The 20,038-nt window shown below is 47.5% G+C and overlaps 1 protein-coding gene across 2 annotated transcripts in view; it reads left to right on the top strand.

Annotated features, from left to right (window-relative positions):
* The first annotated feature begins 8,343 nt into the window (after positions 1-8,343).
* The window catches only part of MRPL28 (mitochondrial ribosomal protein L28), a 223,541-nt gene continuing 211,846 nt past the window's right edge, over positions 8,344-20,038 (top strand). The window contains exon 1 of one of the 2 annotated variants that reach the window (XM_086941368.1): positions 8,344-8,630. The gene's annotated coding sequence lies outside the window, so the exon portion shown is untranslated. The remainder of the gene's footprint in view (positions 8,631-20,038) is intronic. The other variant, XM_086941369.1, reaches the window with a different exon arrangement.

The following is a 20,038-nucleotide window of genomic DNA, read 5'->3' as shown; positions in this document are numbered from 1 at the left end:
GCCAGCTAGGTTTTTGGATTTCAAGTTAGGGTGATCTTAAAGGTGGTTCCTTAGCTTTTTGAGGAGGAGGGTGTGTGGTATTCGTGTGTGTGTGGCGCGTGTGTGTGTGTGGCGCGTGTATGGCATGCGAGTGTAGAGCGTGCATGGAGTGTGAGTGTGGAGTGCGTGGTAGGTCGTTTGTAGAATGCAGGTGGGGGCAGTTGCTGGAGGGAGAGGCGGAGGAGGTCCTGTGCTCATGTTGCTGTACTACATGTTACTGTTAAATAAAGAAGAAGATCGAACAAGCAACCCTGTCTGCGTGTCCCTGCTTACAATACACCACTTCCCCTAACTTCATGGCTCTGGAAGTAACCATGCCTAATAACCACAAAACAGTGTATGTCAATTTTTATAATGCCCCACATAGCATTTATATTAATGAGAATATCGATTCACTTGCAAAAATTTTAATTGATTATAAAGAGGGTCAAACCACTTTTGTTCATTTTATCCTTTTTGGAGATTTTAATATACATTTATGTAATTTGCACTGTCAATATGGAGCCTATGCCGATGTGGATTACCTGCCCCACTCTCATTTTGAACATTCGGCAAAAGGGGTTGCCCTGGAAGAATTACTATCAGACATAGGTCTGTCGGAGCCAGAGTTTTTTGATAACAATGATAGAGTGGCAACGTATAGTGCGAGGGGCAGTAATACTGTAATAGACTTCATTTTTGTATCCCCAGGCCTGTTACGTAATGTTATATTCTACAATGCTATACATGAAGCGTTTAGCAACCAGAACCCGGTGATCATGGAATTGATTAACAATAACCCAATCCTATTAAGTGAAGAAGATAATGGTGATTACCCTTCTAAAGTAGGGATACAAGATCAGGGAAGACGTGTTAAGTGGAGTAATATCATACAGATGCCTTTTTTGACGAACTTTCTGATAAAGTAGGTAATGAAATAAACATTTGTCGAGACCCTTTAAAGCATGGGTACTCACAAACTTTCTATAAGGGGCCAAATTTACAGTGTAGTTTGTGGCCGAGGGCCGCACCGGTGGGGGCGTGGTCAGTGAGAGAGGGGGCGGGGCTAGAGACAAAAAAAAACTGTGACCATGAGGTTGAACACAGGCCCTGGCAGCGGATGTCTTTGTCCACTGAGCCACCAGACCGAGCAAACACACATATCTCTCTCTCTGTCTCCCTCCCTCTCTCTATTTCTCTACCTCCCTCTCTCTCTCTCTCTCTCTCTGTCCCTCCCTCTCTTGTCTCCCTCACTCCCTCTGTCTCCCTCACTCTCTCTGTCTCCCTCACTCTCTCTGTCTCCCTCCCTCCCTCCCTCTCTGTCTCCCTCCCTCCCTCTCTGTCTCCCTCCCTCCCTCTCTGTCTCCCTCCCTCTCTCTGTCTCCCTCCTTCTCTCTGTCTCCTTCCCTCTCTCTGTCTTCCTCCCTCTCTCTGTCTCCCTCCCTCCCTCTCTGTCTCCCTCCCTCTCTCTGTCTCCCTCCCTCCCTCTCTCTGTCTTCCTCCCTCTCTCTTTCTCTACCTCCCCTCTCTGTCTCCATCCCTCTCTGTTTCTCCCTCCCTCTCTTTTTCTCTCCCTCTCTCTCTGTCTCCCTCACTCCCTCCCACTTCCTCCCTCCCTCCCTCCCTCCCTCTATCTCCCTCCCTCCCTCTCTCTGTCTCCCTCCCTCTCTCTGTATCCCTCCCTCTCTTGGTCTCCCTCCCTTTCTTTGTCTCCCTCCCTCTCTCCGTCTCCCTTTCTCTAACTGCCTCCCTCCCTTTCTCTAACTGTCTCCCTCCCTCTCTCTCCCTGTCTTCCTCTCTCTCTCCCTCTCACCCTCTTTCTCCCTCCCTCCATCCCTTTGTCTCCCTGCCTCCTTATGCCTCTGCCTCCCTCCCCTCCCCTGACTCTCCCTCTCTCTCCCTCCCCGACTCTCTTTCCCTCCCTCGCCTTCCCCTGACTCACCCTATCTCCCTCTCTCTCTCTCTCCCTCGCCCTCACCTGACTCTCTCTCTCTCCCTCCCTCTCCCTCCCCTGACTCTCTTCCTCCCTCCCCTCACACTCCTTCCCTCCCCTCACACTCCCTCCCTCTGTCTCTCCCTCCCTCGCCCTCCCCTCACACTCCCTCCCTCTGTCTCTCCCTCCCTCGCCCTCCCCTCACTCTCCCTCCCTCTATCTCTCCCTCCCTCGCCCTCCCCTGACTCTCACTCTCCCTCTCCCTCACCCTGCCCTGGCTCTCCCTCCCTCCCTCCCTCCCTCTCCCCTGACTCTCCCTCTCTCTCCCTCCCCTGACTCTCCCTCTCTCTACCTCCCTCCCCTCACTCTCCCTCCCTCCCCTCACACTCCCTCCCTCTGTCTTTCCCTCCCTCGCCCTCCCCTCACTCTCCCTCCCTCTGTCTCTCCCTCCCTCGCCCTCCCCTCACTCTCCCTCCCTCTGTCTCTCCCTCCCTCGCCCTCCCCTGACTCTCACTCTCCCTCTCCCTCACCCTGCCCTGGCTCTCCCTCCCTCCCTCCCTCTCCCCTGACTCTCCCTCTTTCTCCCTCCCCTGACTCTCCCTCTCTCTACCTCCCTCCCCTTACTCTTCCTCCCTCCCTCCCCTCACACTCCCTCCCTCTGTCTCTCCCTCCCTCGCCCTCCCCTGACTCTCTCTCCCTCTCCCTCACCCTGCCCTGGCTCTCCCTCCCTCCCTCCCTCTCCCCTGACTCTCCCTCTCTCTCCGTCCCCTGACTCTACCTCTCTCTACCTCCCTCACCCCCCTCTACCTCCCTCACCCCCCCTGGCTCTCCCTCTGTCTCCCTTCCCTGACTCTCCCTCTCTCGCCCTCACTCTCCCTTCCTCAACCTCCCCTGTCTCTCCCTCCCTCTGTCTCACCCTCCCCTGACTCTCCCCCTCCCTCTCTCACTCCCTCCCTCGCCCTCCCCTGACTCTCTCACTGCCTCAACCTCCCCTGACTCTCCCTCCCTCTGTCTCGCCCTCTCTCTCCATCTCTGTCTCCCTATCTCTGTCTAGGCAAGGTGTATTAATTCTATTAGAAATATCACGAAAAGCAAGAGCTATTTGCTGCACACATCGAACCACCTTCCCCAGCCTTCCCAAAATCTGCAGCACATTATTAGTGACTCCCTAATGTAGAGGGTGCACGAGAGCTGGCTGGACCACTGCAGCAGAGATCAGGTGTAATCCGGAGGGCAGAGATTCCAAATAAGGCTGGGCTGATTCAGACTTTCATCCCTTCAGTGTCGATAAAACAAATGCTACTCGAGGCTGCGCAGAGTGATCTCCAAGTTCATGCTCGGCTCGGTTCAATCAGTCACGGGGTTTGTCCTGATCACTGTAATCCAACAATTCCCCCCTCCCCCCCCCCTCCTCTGTTGCAGCCCGGGATGAGTCAGCTTGCCTGGCGCGCACACAGCCGGAGCACTTCACAGGTCTTTAAAAGACCATTAAATCGTTAATGAGGCTTTTTTCTGTTTCATCTCTTCTGAGGCCCCTGCAGCTCCACTCTATGGCTGGAATTTCCCGGCCCCCCTAGAGCAGAGCCTCTCCGAGTCAGGCTGCATCAACCGGCGGTGTTTACTAAAACTCTTGAATTTTTTTTTTTTAAACTGGTACATGTCTGCAAGGTCCGACGGGCCGCCAAGGAAGGCTTGCGGGCCGCCACCGGCCCGCGGGCCGTACTATGAGTACCCCTGCTTTAAAGTATGGAGGGGATGTTACTACTGCCTTTGATATAATCTGCAAACAAGTGGCTCTGGATCTATCATGTAAGCCGAACCCTAAGCCACAAAAAAAATACAGGTGGTTTAACAAGGAGTGTTCCAAAGCCCATAAAGACTTAATGGAGGCACTAAAAAGGGTACCTCGAGAAAACCAGGTAGTGGCTATACTAAGGAAAAAATATAAACTAACGATAGAGAGCCGTAAGAATGAAATAAAGACACATGCTTGGGAGTCCCTTTTTGAGAGAGCAACCCTGAGGGATAGTGCCAAATTTTGGTCGATTGTTAATACACCTCTTTTTAATGGCAAAGAAAATGACATTTTGGAACTTAATATTACGGAACAGCAATGGTTGGACCATTTTGAGAAAATTTATGGCAGCAATATTGCTGAAGAGCCGTATACACCTGAAATACCGGAGCACATAGAGCCCCCCCCTTAGTTTTTCAGTTAAGGAAGTGCGGAAAGCTATAGATGATACGGCGGGACATAAGGCGCCGGGCCCAGATGGGGTGCCGGCAGATATGTATAAAGCTAATTCCTATATCTGGTCCCTTGTCCTTACAAATGTCTTTAATGTAGCCTGCTTAGATAACACTAGTGTGCCTTCATCCTGGTCCCGATCAATCATAATCCCTGTTTTTAAAAAGGGGCAAAGAGGGGACCCAAGGTGCTACAGGCCGATATCCCTAATTGATTCCTCCTTTAAAATACTAGGGAAAGTTATCTTGGCAAAAATATCTACATGGGCTAATAACAACGATATCTTGTGTAATGAGCAATATGGGTTCAGATCGGGGAGAGGCACAGAAGACCAGTGTTTAAATCTGCAGCTTATAATTAATAAATATACAGTGGCGTCTAAGGGGTCAATCCACCTGGCTTTTATGGACGTGTCCACAGCCTTTGACCTAGTTAATAGGTCAAGGCTGTGGACAATGCTCTTGGATCTGGGTTTGGATCGGGCCCTTGTGGATTTCCTGGCTGAACTCCACAGAGACCTGAAGGCGTCAATACGCATGACACAGGAGGGAAAGTGTACTGCTGGCTTTAAGTTGGGTAGAGGTAAACGTCAGGGGTGCATCTTGGCCCCAATTTTATTTTCTATCTACATTAACTCATTAGGAAACACCTTGGCTACAGCTACCATTGATGTCCCATATATGGGGGGTCCCATTGCCTGTTTTACTGTATGCTGATGATACAGTTCTGATCTCAAGGACCCCCATCGGCCTACAACATCTTCTTAACTCCTTTGGGGCTTTTATGCACAAAATAGATCTTGTGGTAAATATGGAGAAATCCCATGTTATGTCCCTGGGGAAGGGGAAAAATAGTACGAAAACACTTACCTGCAATGGTGTTGTACTAACAAAAGTTAAAGTCTTCACCTACCTTGGAGTGGTGTTTGATGACACGGGCTCCTGGGTACCCCAAATTTCCAACAAAGTGGCTGCCGTGAGAAGATCGTCGGCTGCTATTTTGGGGTTCGCAAAAAGATTGGGCGGAAAACCAGCAGAGGCCATACTGGCTATATACAGATCTAAAACTATAGCCATAGCTAGGTATGGAGCAGCGATATGGGGTTATAAAGACTCTGCCCAAATCCAGAGAGAGGAAAACAAATTCCTGCGTTCACTTTTAGGGCTACCCCATTCAACATCATCCTTTGCAGTACATATGGAACTGGGGTTGGGTTACATTGAGGATTCCCTCAACATGGCACCACTCTTGTTTTGGATCAAAATATGGCTGAACCCTAAACTTACACTAAACCATAAGATCATTAAGGACTGTATGGGATGTGATAGAGCAAAGGATATTAAATGGCTGTCATACATAAAAACAGTAGCAAAGCAACTAGGTCGGCCTGAATTATATAATAACCCCGAAAATCTATGCAAGGAAGATATTACATGGGTAAAGAAACATTTTGTGGGTAACAGAGTATAAGAGCGTGAAGCTCGAGAAATTGTTAAGCCAACAGTAAGGGTACATTATTCCCTGATTACAACAATGTCTATACAAGCTTATTTGACTATTGTCACAAGACCATACCATCGGTGGCTTTTAACAAAATTCCGTTTCAATCAGGCACATTTTTTGCTGGGCAAATATGAGAAGTGGTGTAGACCAACGGAAAATGAACCATGTAAATGTGATAGTTTCTCTGATCAAGATCTTACACATTTTATGTTTTTTTGCCCTTTCTTAGTGGAAGGTCGTAAAAAGTATATTGTACCACTGCTAAGGGATAAGGGGTTTACACAGGTAAAACCTGCACTGCTATTTCTACAGCTTATGGAGACCCCAGTAGTGATGTTTGGAGTTGCGAACTTTCTGATAGCTTCTATCCGTGTTAGGCGGAATAGAGTAAGGGACACTACATCACTGGTATCGCATAATGTTTAATTGCCACAGTTTTCAACTTTACTATGTACATAATGAATTAATAACGCAATAATAATTGATATGAGATAATGTATACTTATATAAAAAATTTCCATAGAATCATTATATAGCCCGTTTTTTTTATATTCATGTATTGTATTGTTTTTATCAAACCTTTTTAACTATTTTATATAAACTTGAACATTTCTATGTATAGGTATAGTATACTTTTATGATTTTAAATAATCCAATAAAGTGACTTTGACTCTGACTCTGACTCACTGGAGTGGGAATAGTAATTTTTACCCCTACGCTATCCAACGTTTTGCCTACTCTTGCACTCTCTGGAGTTGGAATAGTAATTTTTACCCCTACGCTATCCAACGCTCTCCCTACTGTTGCACTCACTGTAGTTGGAATAGTAATTCTAACCCCTACGCTATCCAACGCTTTCCCTACTGTTGCACTCACTGGAGTGAGAATAGTACTTTTTATCCCTACGCTATCCAACGCTTTCCCTACTGTTGCACTCTTTGGAGTAGGAATAGTAATTTTTACCCCTACGCTATCCAATGCTTTCCCTACTGTTGCACTCTCTGGAGTGGGAATAGTAATTTTTACACCTACGCTATCCAACACTTTCCCTACAATTGCAGTCTCTGGAGTAGGAATAGTAATTTTTACCCCTACGCTATTCAACGCTTTCCCTACTGTTGCACTCGCTGGAGTGGGAATAGTAAATTTTTACCCCTACGCTATCCAATGCTTTCCCTACTGTTGCACTCACTGGAGTTGTTACAGTAAATGTAACCCTTTCCCTAGCCTACGGTAAAAATATTGTATATGTTTTGTAAATAATATGTATATATATATATATATATATATACATGTATTTAAAATATATATTTTTTTTTAGTTACATTAATTATTTCTCAATTTTACGTTTATTTAAGTATTTTAAATATGTTTAAATGAATTTAATTTATTATTATATTACTTTTAATTTACTTTTAAGACATTTAAAAAAATCAATATTTTGACAGTCTATATTTTTTACACTCGATATTTTGGAGTCGATATTTTTGTACTTATCTGTTTGAAGATAGGAAGTCGATATTTTTGCAGTCAATATTTTTACTTCGATATTTTGTCCTCTCGATATTTTGACTGTCGATGTTGTGTCAGTGATCTGAAAAATTTCCTAGTTTACGAGAAGGAAAGTTTCAATTCTATTAAGGACTAGGAGGCGAGGATTATCCCTCCCTACGACTAATTTCATTATCTTCCTGCCCTGGAAGTTGGTGTCGTTAGTAGTAGGTAACCTTTACTTTGTTGTTAATCAAGGTTTTGCATGTATTGTTAATGCTATGCTGCCTATATCATTGCATTTTATGCTTTGTTATGTTGTTTTCGTATTAATTCTGTTCTGGCATGCGATGATGAGTCAATTCCGCAAGAGCTCGGTAAAAGGATTGTTTCTTTATTTCAGGGAATGACCAAAAGTTTGATTGAAACAGAGATGTCAGCTTAACATCCTCCAGTGACGAAGAGGAAGAGTAAGGGACGTCATAGGAATATATGGCATGGACTGTCTTGGGACTGTATTACCATAGAGACTATTCCCCTGTGTTCATGGGATGTGTAGTCTATCATATTTACGGTGTTTTTTGATGTGTTTTACATTGTACTTTAAACCTGCTATGCTTAATAAAGTGAGAGAAGATATGCATAATCCTCGCCTCCGTCCTGCCATAGAAATACACCAGAGTACTAAAATGTATCTACAAAGAACATTTACACTCTATGCAAACTTGTTAAAGAGCGACTATTCACTCAAAATAACCTAGGTAGAGTATAACGGCTCTAACTGACTGCAGAGACACGCATCGACTTATCAGATTTGGGTGCCGCCAAAGTTCCAATCCTAGTTCACTTTACACATTCTAAGCACCGCCCACTCCCAAACGATCTGCAAAATAGTTCAGCCATGGGATTGGCAGTCATGCGACCCGGAAGTATTGACAATACGGGCTAATCTTGTCCTTACAAAGTTTGATCGCGGTTATGAGGCTGAATTTATTGATGCCCCGTTTTCGCTTCGTTCCCTGCGCGCGTCGGGGCTGGTTCTAAGGCAGACGAAGATTGCGTGTTACTCTTTTAAACAGTAAAGGTGCAGGTGACGCGACTCTGCTAGATGCGATAGCCACCCGGTCTATACTTTCGTCACATTCACGTCAGTTCTTGCGGGCCCACCCACATCTGTCCTCAGCACAAGCCCTTTCATGAGCTCCACGGTTACTACGCTAAATACTCAGTCCTGGGTTCAACCACATGGCTGCGACACTAACCGTGTTTTGAGTACGCAGTGTTATTGTTGACCTTCGTGGTGCGTCCGCGATTTTGTCGTTTTTTTCGCGCACTGCGCATCGAAAACTGAAGCTGCTATCGGGAAGAACGGTGCACACCTGTCATTTTTTAAAGTAATTGGATACTTTTGCAGCTGCAGCATCGGCGGTCATTGAGGTATGGGTGTGGGAGACACAGGACTCTGTAAAAATGTTAGGACTGTAGGACACGAACTTGTGGACATGGAAGCCTCTTTTCGTGGGGTTATATGAGAGGAGATCATTTTATTATGGTGTTTTCGTTAGCTTGTGGGACTCCCAGTGCTTTAAATGGGGGCAAATAAGTGCAGGTACTCATTAAAATAGAGGTGTGGCAAGTGGACGGGGCTAAGGGCAACATTTGATCATACATAATTACTTCTGTACCAATTGCATTGGCCGGTGCCTTCCAGACCCAGGCTCACTCCACGGTCAGTCCTTCGACACTAGACTCTACTGCACATAGTGACTAGGTGGGGCTGTACCCACTTTCATTTGTCATCAAATTCCTTGACTGGAGCGAATGTTCAAGCGCCTGGTCATGAACTGCAGGTCCTGCCAGCTGAAGGGGGGAGGCGCTGACCTACTGTAGTTATTACAGAGGTCAGGGGTAGCCGTCCTGGGTAGACGCCAGTGCGGATTCCCAGCATTTCCCGATGGGCGACAAGCACTAGTGTTGATGGATTCACGCGCCAAGTTTCCTCCTGTGGAGCTGGTGGGAGCCACAGCATTTGAAGATGTTACTCTGAGCTTGAAAAGATAATCCCCATCTCTGGAACACCAGAGGAACTCCACGCTGACAATGGCCGCCTCAGGGCGATGATTTCAAAGTTACCCTAAGCTGCTGACACACGCACCCAAACACAGGGTACGGATGAAGGGATAAATAAAGGGGCTGCGAACCTCGAGGTCTCTCCCCACTCTCCACCAGTGATTGAGTGTCTCTCCTTGAGTGCCCAGGCCATGTGCGCATCGCCCTAGCTACAGGGGCACTACAGGGAGGTACTCCCCCATCAAACACTGCACAGGGACCCGCCGTGATATCTTCTCTCACATGTATCACTATTCAGAGCAGGTGGGAAATGTGAGTGGGTTTGTCCACTGCATTGGGGAAAACCTGCAGTTTTTGACATAGTAAATAAATCACTAACGAAGTTATTACCCGTTCTGAAAACTGAGTCTCGCATTTGCTCAAAATGGTAGTGATTTACAAGAATCGTGAATTCCAGCCCCAGTGTCTCCCCCCTGCACTTTCTAGACTCTCCGCGATCAGGGCCTCGGTGTGCGCCGCACTCACTATTGGGCACAGTTCCTCTTTTACACGAACTACTTTAGAAACCCCTTTTGTTTTACACCTACTATATTGTAAACTCTTTTAGACTTGCACTCAATGCTGAACACTACTGCACAACAGAATAGTTGTACGTCATATCATTGTGCTGCAAATGCATGGTGCACTTCCCTCACTACGCTATACATTCACTATTCATCAGACCGAACCTTTGACACTACAGCACAGCTGTCTCGCACGTCACCCTGCTGTGCTCTGATTGTGCTGCACACGCACTGTGTACTTGGTCGCTCGCACCTGCTTCACAGTGCAGGGACTGTCTAGAGACCCTGTCCTGTTAATCACAGTGTGACCCAAGCCCTCTGAACCCCCTGCAGTTTGGCCCATTCAAATGGGCTTTTTGCAATCTTCGCAAGCAAATCTGCTAAAGGCTGCTTCAGCCGAGTTAATTACTAGCCCTGCTGGAAGAGAAACCTAACCTGAGCTTGCCCTGCTGTCGATCACAGTACCGGTACTCTTCCCTGGCTCCAGAGAAGTGCCGGTACTGATGGTAAAAAAATGTGGAAGTGCCGGTACTCAGTACCGGCGAGTACCGGCCCATTTAAAGCACTGGGGACTCCAGCTCAGTAAGGCAGCGTTTGTCCTGATTTCCAGGCTTTATATAGAACTGCCATTTCAAATCCCTAACAACCAGTGGTGGTTTGAATGTAGGACCCGCTCCAGGAAATGTTATTTGGATGGGACACTGCAAGCAAAATTTAGTTACTTCTGGAGGTAGCCTACAAGCCCTAGAGTACATAATCTCTACTTCCATGTTTGCACCACGATTCAAATAATACATTCTGGTTTTATACAGTGCAAGTAAAGTTACTTAAAAGTAAGTGTCAATGTCTGTACTCCATCGCCAACCCTAATTTTCCAGCAGACCAGGTTTCAACACAAGCACTTGGATAATAAGCATACTGACTGTATTGGTACTTCAAGTTTGATTACCCTAGGAAGGCTGGCTATTCACTCTCTTCAATTTGTCCAACGCTTATTTCTTTGCACAATGTGAAATTTACTTTAAAAAAAAATTCTTGTTATTCTTTTGTGATGTACTTTTATAGATAACATTTTGTTAGCCTTTTCGCTGCTAGGCCGGTCCGTGCTAAGTTTTTGTGGGCTATTTGGGGTCGTTCGTGCTTAGGCCCCTGTAACTTTTTTACCACATAAGGTATCCACACCCTTTTCTCCCAAAATCATAGGGATTTTAAAGGTACCCTGGGATTGTTGAATCCCCTGGAGGGGACCGCGAAATTAGTCAAAATACAGCTAAACTTTTTTTTGGGGGGGGAGGTGTGAATGGGGTAAAGGTGCTGCACAAGAGAGTGTCTGGTTTTCCCCTGCAAAAGGGTATTAAAAAAGGGTTTGTGGTGCTGAAATCATCTTCCCAGCTTTCAGCGACAAGCAGACTTTTTTTTCAGAAAACCAACATTTTTTACACAGATTTGGCATTTTAGTGGGAAATAGCTTATTTGTGATACTTTTTGTGCTTGCAACCTCCTTCCAGTTAGTGGTAGAATTGGGTGTGAAAGCAGTAATGGATCCCGGAGAGCTATACATTTCTGAAAAGTAGATACAATTCTGAATTCAGCAAGGGGTCATTTGAGTAGACCCATCGAGGTTTTCTTTATAAAAACTAAAGTTGAAAATAAGAAAAATTGAAAATGAGTTTGGGGAAAAAAAGCCATTTGTGCCAACGTTTTCACCTGTTACTTCTTCTAAGTATTACTGATGTTTGAAAGCAATATGCTGTCACACCCGCTGGACTCTAATGGTTGTGGGGATATACAGGACTTGTAGGTTCATGAAGAACTTGGGGAACCCAGAGCCAATAACTGAGCAGCGTCTTGCAGTGGTTTTTCATTGTGTACCGGGTATATAGCAATTCATTTGGTAAAATATAAAGAGTGAAAAATGGGTATCAAAGACACCTATGTATTTCCGAAATGGGCACAAACTATAGAGTTTAGAAACTGTAGCAATTTTCACATCTCCGAAATTGTGGTTACCTATACTAGCCTTTGAATTGTAGGACATTTTTCAAAGTGACTTCTTTTTACACATTCTTCTTACATTAGGAAGGCAGAAATGCATAGTAAGGCAATAGGTAATAACAGTTGCTCTAAAATTCTGAGTTCCCCATAGTCTCCTGATAAAAATGGTACCTCACTTGTGTGAGGGGGCCTAGTGCCCACGGCAGGAAACGGCCCAAAACGCAATGTAGACACACCACATTTTTACAGTGAAAACTGACCCTTTTTAGGTTTCGCCTAAGTGAAAGCCTGCGCACTGCACAGGCTTTTCACGAAGGTGAAAACCTAATGAGAACAGTATGTGGCTTTGGAATGCGCCCTCTGTTCCATTGGCTAGCTCCATAAATGGAGGCTAGCCATTGGAACATAGATCTGTCCGTCATGGCCGGACCAGATTTGTGGGCGTTCCCGCGATTTCTTCCCTCTCCACCCTTTTCGCATTGTCATCGCGGCCGTGGGCGGGGTTTATTTTTTGTTGTTGTCCAGGTTTGTTTTGGCCATTCCGCGGCCGACCGCCAACGGAGGAAGCCTTCCCGACCCCCCCTCCCGCTGTCCGTGTGCCCGTTCCCGCTCCCGCTGTCCTTATGCCCGTTCCCGACTCACCCCCCTCCCGCTGTCCATGTCTCTGGCCCCGGCCCCACTTGTTTTGTTTTTGGATCCATTTCCCAAGGAAGCAAGTCGGGCCGGCCACTTCGCCATCGCCACCAAGCTCTGTTCAGCAGGCGCCCGGGGCCGTCGGGGGTATGGGCTGGTAATCAGGTCCAGTAGTGCAAAAAAACGATTTCGGTCTGAGCACCGGCATGACTTAATCACTATTTCTAGATTAGCAGAAAGGTAGCGATTTTACATATTCATAATCGTGCAACAATTACCACGCAACTAATTTGTGGCTTCCCTTTCTTCGGTGAGATACCCAGACTGCATACAAAAGCACTGAAGTGAAACCCAGTTCCGCTAGCATAAGCCGCGCTTCCTGTTTTGATCGCGGGCAATTTAGCATTCGCATCTCCCATTCAGGACACGTAGGCCTTTTCTCTCAACAGATTACTGATTCAGAGCGATGAATATTCAGACCGCTGCAGCATTGGGAGCTCATCTCGCACCCAGGAGAATACAGAACTTGGGGCCAGCTAGTCACAGGTAGTCTATGCAGCCCTGTGGGGGTCTCGTTCGATTTGTCCAGGAGACAGCAGACAAGGGTCTGTCTCCAACTCTCCGTGTGAGAAATAGTGAGAGGTACCCCTTAACAAGGATCAAGGGAAGTAGGGTTAACCAACCAGTAAACAGGAAAAATTCCCTTGAGCAAAATGTAAAATGTATAAACTTAGTGCACAGAAACAATAACACAATTCATATATAAAACAAAAGGCCACAATTTATTAGTCACACAATATTTTTAAAAAGTGGACAATAGCACCACTTAACACAAGTAAAAACAATTGAAACAATGGGGAAATTAAGTAAAAACACATAGGATTCAATGTTGACCAGCAAAATTGATACAAAAAGACAGACAACAGTGAGACATAAACTTGTACAGTACTAGGCGTATATTCAAACTCTATCTGACACCCATGTTCTGTGCACCATAGTATAATGTATCAACACAGGTATCCGAGTTAAGAATTATACTTGAGAATGCGTCAACGCGTTTCGGTGGTTGGTTTGAATTCTATCCACCTTTGTCAATACAACACGTTCTATCTGTCGTGATTCTGGGGTCAATTAAATCACCCTTTGTGCTCTCCTTTGAATATATTCGAATTTGATTCTGTTGTAACGGTATATATTCTGGGTTTAGAGTGTTGGCATCATATTTCCTTAATGTGATTGCGTATCCAGGTTGAGCTACCGGTTAGATATCCTGAAATCGAAGCGCTGAGCCTTATCAATGTTCCACTTTTAAGCCTCATCGGGTATTTTCATATTCATTAAAAATAGGGAACCAGGGGCGGTGCGTCATGTCCTCCCGGTAGAAACGATCGTTTCACTGTTTAGCCGCGAAGGACTGCCTGCTTCTCTGGTTCCGTGCTGTTCAACTCTCCGTGTGTCAATGCTTAAAGGTTACAGAGAGCAACGCTAAGGCTCGGGTGAAGCAACCATTTAGAGGAAGCATTATGGTGTGCAGGGGCCAATAAGGGTGCAAGCCATGGATTGGAACCTATGTGCCCCCAGCGAGCATAACCCAAAAACTCCCACCGACACTGAACCCTTATGACAAAGTGTGTGCGGGCACAATGGGATCAGAGCGCAAGCATCAGATGGGGGGCATTCAGAAGCGGAGGGGCCCACCGGTGGAAGCGAAAGGAGGAGATGGGGTAACAGTACTGTCCCCGATACCTGCCAACTACAGAGAGAAGGAAACGGGGCTACGCGGGTGCCAGTGAAAGTCCTTGTACTCGGATTAAGCTGCATTCCTTACATTAAGGCAAACCAGGCGCCCCACACCCGACACAGCAGCATCTGTGCTCTGGTTGACGGAGAAGCCCTTCACATACACAGCAGCAGCTTGACAGACACCTACTCCGGTGCGCCCTACTATGAGGGACAACTGCCAAGGGCATCCATGCTACGTACTTACCAGGCGACAGTAAAGGCGACAGAGTGATACAATGAGCCTGGGCAAGGATGCTGCTAACAGCAAGCACAAGCTAATACAATAAAAAAACGAGTTCTTTAGAAAGCATCAGTCATGATGCAACCGGAGCCCAGAATGCAGCACCAAGGTAATGTTACAAGGCTAGCCAAATCTAGATCCTAGCTGGTACTGCTTTTAACTGAGGGACCAGGAATGAGGCAGACGACACAGCAGCACTCCGACGGCCTGTGTCCGTTTCCAAACAAGGGGTACCCTCCCGCCTAGCCAGGAACGGCCGGTGCAGGTTAGAGCGGTGGGTGGAAGGACTACAGGACGAGGGAACATAACATTATTAATTCGCCCTCATCCTCGTATGTGGACGTGTTTTCAAAGTAGGCGCATTTTAGCGTTTTGCACTAAGTCTTGTTAGTACGAAAGAGCCCGCCCACTTCACTTAGCTTGAGTGTGCACACTCGTCAGTTTCTTTTTTAAGGTGAAAAATGGGAACTGAAACAAGCTCTCTCCGAGCACGTGCTTCTGCATCACTGGGCACATACATTGCATTTTTCTTCTCGGATTTCTTGCAATTGAAACTTCCTTTGTATAACGTTTCGTGTCCCTTATAGGGGGGAGAACGGGGGGGAGCAGAACGGGGGGGTTGTAGTGCTCTTCTGGATTGGTATCACGCTACAAGGCGAGGAAGAGGTTGGTTAGAAAGGGCATGTACTTGCAGTGTGGTCATGTGAAAGCACAACATAAATACAAATGTTGTCATTTACAATGCCAATAGCTCTAACTTTTCCAAAGGCGAAACCATTGCATTGTAAATTCTTGTTTTGCAAAGTGCCTAGCTGTGGATTTTGAACCCTAGCTCTGCTGGCACCCTGGTAAACCTAGCAAATCTATACATTTTTAAAAACTAGACACCCAGAGCTACCCAGGAGGGGGTGACTTGTGTGGCTCTCACCAGGTTCTCTTACCCAGAATCACTTGCAAACCTCAAACTTTGTAAAAAGAAAAACACATTTTCCTCACATTTCTGTGACGAAGTTATTGAATCTGGGTGGATCCACAAAATTCCTCCCTCCCCGTATTCCCCCAGGTCTTCCGATAAAAATGGCACCTTACTCACTTGGGTGGGTCAAGTACCCGTGACAGGCAAGGGCTCAAAACATATTGAGGAGAATTCAAAATTACCAATCACAAAACGACCTGGTTTTGCAAGGGGTGTCACCTGGGTTTTTGGCCTCCGGCCCGATGGCTATCTAGGGAAACCTTCCAAACCTACACATCTCGGAAAACTAGACACCCAGGGGAGCTCGGGGAGGTATGGCTAGTATAGATCCCCCAATGGTTTCCTACCCAGAATCCCCTCAAACCTCAAATTTAGCTGAAAAAAATCATCACTCTTTTCTCAAATTTCTGTGTGGGAAAGTTGTGGGATTACCGGGCTGACACAAATTTCCTACCACACAGCGTTCCCCCAGGTCTCCTGATAAAAAATGGTACCCCACTTGTGTGGGTGGCTCAAGTACTTGCGACAGGCAAGGGCCCAAAACATATTTAGGAGACATCAGAATTACCTGTCACAAAACAAGCTGGATTTGCAAGAGGGCGTCACCTGGGTTTTTGGCCTCGGGCTCGGTGGCCATCTAGGGAAACCTACCAAACCCACACATTTTTAAAACTAGACATCTGAGGGAGTCCAGGGAGGTATGGCTTGCGTGGACACTCCAACGTTTTCCTACCCAGAATGCCCTGCAAAGCTCAAATTTAGCTGAAAAAAGAACTTTTTAACTCCAATTTCTGTGTGGGAAAGTTGTGGGATCACTGGGCTGTCACAAATTTCCAACCACCCAGCGCACGCCCAGGTCTCCAGTTAAAAATTATACATCACTTGTGTGGATGGCCCAAGTACCCGCGACATGCAAGGGCGCAAAACATATTGAGGAGACATCAAAATTACTAATTAAACAAGCATTGGAAATGCAATAGGTCTCGCATTAGGAAAGTTTGAGCTATTGGTATTGTAAATGACACTTTTTATTTATGTGTTGGTTTTGAAAGTAGCAAAATTAATAGCTTTGTCAGTTACAATGTCAATAGTTTTAACTTTTGCAAATGTGACACCTATAGCATTTGTAATGCAATGTGTGTTGTATTTACGTGACTTAGATGTATTGATGTTACAAATAACAATGGCTTTTAATTTTGTAAATAATTAATACTTAAATAAAAGTTATTGTAATTTATAATGGCAATAGCTTAGACGTTTGTAAATAACTTTTGTGAAGATTATGTTCGGTGTATTTTATTGTGACAACAATCCAAGAACATTGCATTTGCACCTGCACACACAGAGCCACACACATGTAGATGTGGTGGTGGTGGATCTGGGGGATATGGTGGTGGTGGATGTGGTGGTGGATGTGGTGGTGGATGTGGTGGTGGATGTGGTGGTGATGGGGGTGGATGTGGGGGTGGATGTGGTGGTGGATGTGGGGGTGGTGGTGGATGTGGTGGTGGTGGTGGATGTGGTGGTGGTGGTGGAGGTGGTCGATGTGGTGTTGATGTGGTGGATGTGGTGGTGGTGGATGTGGTGGTTGTGGATGTGGTGAAAGTGGTGGTGGATGCGGTGGTGGAAGTGATGGTGGTGGGTGTGGTGGATGCGGTGGTGGATGTGGTGGTGGTGGATGCGGTGGTGGATGAGGTGGTGGTGGATGCGGTGATGGATGTGGTGGTGGTGGTGGATGTGGTGGTGGTGGTGGTGGATGTGGTGGTGGTGGTTGATGTGGTGGTGGATGTGGTGGTGGATGTGGTGGTGGATGTGGTGGTGGATGTGTTGGATGTGGTGGTGATGGTGGATGTGGTGGTGTTGTGGTGGATGTGGTGGTGGTGGATGTGGTGGTTGTGGATGTGGTGGTTGTGGTGGATGCGTTGGTGGATGAGGTGGTGGATGAGGTGGTGGTGGATGCGGTGGTGGTGGATGCGGTGGTGGTGGATGCGGTGGATGCGGTGGTGGTGGATGCGGTGGTGGTGGATGCGGTGGTGGTGGATGCGGTGGATGTGGTGGTGGTGGTGGATGTGGTGGTGGTGGTGGATGCGGTGGTGAATGTGGTGGTGGTGGATGTGGCGGTGGATGTCATGGTGGATGTGGTGGTGGATTTGATGGTGGATGTGATGGTGGATGTGGTGGTGGTGGTGGATGCGGCGGTGGTGGTGGATGCGGTGGTGGTGGTAGTGGTGGATGGGGTGGTGGTTGTAGTGGATGTGGTGGTGGGTGTGGTGGTGGTGGGTGTGGTGGTGGTGGTGGATGCGGTGGTGGTGGATGTGTTGGTGGTGGATGTGGTGGTGGCTGTGGCGGTGGATGTCATGGTGGATGTGGAGGTGATGGTGGATGTGTTGGTGGATGTGTTGGTGGATGTGGTGGTGGTGGTTGTGATGGTGGATGTGGTGTTGATGGTGGATGTGGTGGTGGATGCGGTGGTGGATGCGGTGGTGGTGGATGTGGTGGTGGTGGATGTGGTGGATGGGGTGGTGGTTGTAGTGGATGTGGTGGTGGATGTAGTGGTGGATGTGGTGGTGGTGGATGCGGTGGTGGTGGATGCGGTGGATGTCATGGTGGATGTGGAGGTGATGGTGGATGTGGTGGTGGTGTAATTGTAATTGTAAAAAAATTTATTAAGCGCGGTTGCTGCCCGCAGGCGTCCAAGCGCTGGGTTGAAGGGAAAGTGATGGGAAGAGGAGCTAAGGTACGTAGGATTGAGCAAACAGCAGTGTCTTTAGGTTTTTCCGGAATGCGAGGAGGTCTGAGTTGGACCGGAGTGAGATGGGGAGAGCATTCCAGAGCCTGGCGGTGTTCAAAGAGAACAGCCTACCTCCAGACCTGGCTCGCTTCACTCTGGGAACAACCGCGAGGAATGCCTCCGTCGACCGAAGGTTCCTCTTAGGGTGGTAGGGGGTGACAAGGTCTGTGTTGATGGCAGGGCCCGTTTTCCAGAAGGCGCGGTGCGCCAAGCACAGTGCCTTGAAGGCCACTCTCTGCCTCACTGGCAGCCAGTGGAGACTTTTTAGAGCGGGTCTGGCCGACTGGGTGCGCAGAATTTTCAGCAGGGTGCGTCCTGCACAGTTTTGAACAACTTGCAATTTCCTGAGGGTCATCTCCGGAGCCCCCATGTATAGGGCATTGTTTGAGTCCAGGTGGGATTGGATGAGACCTTGTACCGCCACCTTTTTGGCCTCTAGGGGAAGTAGCGGGAGAACTTTCCTCAGGATTCTAAGTAGGCCAAAACAAGTGGCGGACAGTTTTGTGGCCTGGGTGGAGAAGGAAAGTTTGTTGTCTAGCCACACTCCCAGGCTTTTAACACTTTCCTTGGGAGTGGGGGGAAGGCCCAGTGCACTGGGCCACAAGGAGGTGAAAGGCACAGGGGAGGTTGGGCCTAGGAGCATGAGCTCCGTCTTTTCTCCGTTTAGTTTTAGGGAGGAGTTGGTCATCCACCCCTTAACGTCCTCTAGGCATTTTAGCAGGTCTGCTGGGGAGTGCTTGTTGTTCTCCGTGGCCAGCGAGACCACAAGCTGGGTGTCGTCGGCGTATGACACGATTTTAATGCCATATGGTTCGACAACACCCGCCAGCGGCCTCATGTACACGTTGAACAATACAGGGCTCAGAGAGGAGCCCTGTGGCACTCCGCAGCTCAGGGGTTTGCTGGAGGACACTGTCTTTCCGTCGAAGATCTGAAACTACCTCCCAGACAGAAAGGAGTCAAACCACCTTAAAGCGTCACCTGAAACTCCGATGTTATAGAGACGGTCCAGCAAGGTGGTATAGCTGACCGTATCGAAGGCGGCACTTAGATCACGGAGGATCACTGCCACTGATCCTCCCTGGTCCAGTATCCTTCTAGTTTCTTCGGTGACCGCTAACAAGGCGGTTTACGTGCCATGCTTCGGTCTGAAGCCTGTCTGGGATGTGTGTAATAGAGAGTGGTCCTCCAGGAACTGGACCAGCTGCGCGTTTATATGCTTCTCTAACACCTTGCTAGCCCAAGGGAGAAGTGAGATGGGGCGGTAGCTGGAGTGGTCATCTGGGTCTAGGCTGGGTTTCTTCAACAGTGCCCGTACCATGGCCTGTTTCCACGCCATGGGGACTGAGCAAGCGGATATGGATGTGTTTAGTAGATCCAGGATTATAGGCAGGGTGGCTTTGCTTGCCTGCATCAGGACTTCTGGAGGGGCAGGATCACAAGGGGAGCCCGACTTGACTTGTCGTGCCACCTTGCTTAAAGTGTCGAGGTCCAGAGGATGGAAGTGCTCGAGGGAAGGCTGGTCTGGGTGGAGGGGTGGTCTAGGGGGGAGTGGATTGATCGAATCCAGGGATGTGGCTGCAGTTGGGAAGGTGGAGTAGATTTTTAGAACTTTGTTGTGAAAGAAGTCCGCGAGCTCGTTGCATTGGTCCTGGGTTTTGTTAGGAGGGGGGGCCGTGTTGACATTGGAACATTGCTTTATAATTTGGAAAATTTCTTTGGGCTTAGATTTCGCTTCTAGTATTTTCTCAGAGTAGTGGGTTGCCTGGGCTGATCTGATCCCTTCTTTGTAGG

This window comes from Lissotriton vulgaris, chromosome 10, assembly GCF_964263255.1.
Source record: "Lissotriton vulgaris chromosome 10, aLisVul1.2, whole genome shotgun sequence".
NCBI lineage: Eukaryota > Metazoa > Chordata > Amphibia > Caudata > Salamandridae > Lissotriton > Lissotriton vulgaris.
Note: the sequence above shows the minus strand (reverse complement) of the source record. Positions and strands in the feature narration are given on the sequence as shown.